Consider the following 666-nt stretch of genomic DNA (forward strand, 5'->3'; position numbering starts at 1 on the left):
CCAAAACATTCCCCAGGAATCAGGACTTCGATGGTAGTGCGGCTAATTCCAGAAAAATGGGGAAGAGGTGATGCTCATTTATGAAGATGACTTCAAGTTTTAGCCTGAAAACCAGCGATATCATCATGCCCCTTGAATACAATTGTTCTCTGGGCAAGTAGGTGAGAGATTCCTGTGCAGAGTTCTTTTTTTGTTTTTTAAGTAAGCTCTAAAAAACATAGAACGTGTCACAAATTTGCATATCATCCTTGGGCAGGGGCCGCGCTAATTTTCCCTGTATCATTCTGATTTTAATATAGGTGTGACCAAAGTGAGCGCCCTGTGCAGATTTTATGTAGAAGTCTACAGAGATGATAGCTGAGCCAGGCAAGGGGTTCCCTATGCTTTTTTTGGCCATTTATTTCCTTAATGGCCCCTGCCTAAACTCTTTCTTGTTTGGCTGAAGAGAAACATATTAGAACTATTGTCTCCTCTGACGTCCTCTGGCTGCCTCCTGCACGAACCTGCAGACAACCTCCACATCGGACACTTCTCCATGAATCCTAGGTTCTCCAAATCATGGCTTAGGAGTTAACCTGTAAACCGCCTCAATCATCAGCTCTGCCGAGGTGGGTTCTGACACCTGGTTTTCATTTCTTGGGCATTGCTCAATCCTGGCCACACCTG

General features: G+C 44.7%; 1 pseudogene; it reads right to left on the bottom strand.

The window, feature by feature from the left end:
* Positions 1-211: 211 nt before the first annotated feature.
* LOC116631809 lies at positions 212-320 on the bottom strand (annotated as a pseudogene).
* Between the last annotated feature and the right edge of the window lie 346 nt (positions 321-666).

The sequence above is a fragment of the Phoca vitulina genome, unplaced genomic scaffold (genome assembly GCF_004348235.1).
Source record: "Phoca vitulina isolate PV1807 unplaced genomic scaffold, GSC_HSeal_1.0 scaffold5, whole genome shotgun sequence".
In the NCBI taxonomy this organism is placed as follows: Eukaryota; Metazoa; Chordata; class Mammalia; order Carnivora; family Phocidae; genus Phoca; species Phoca vitulina.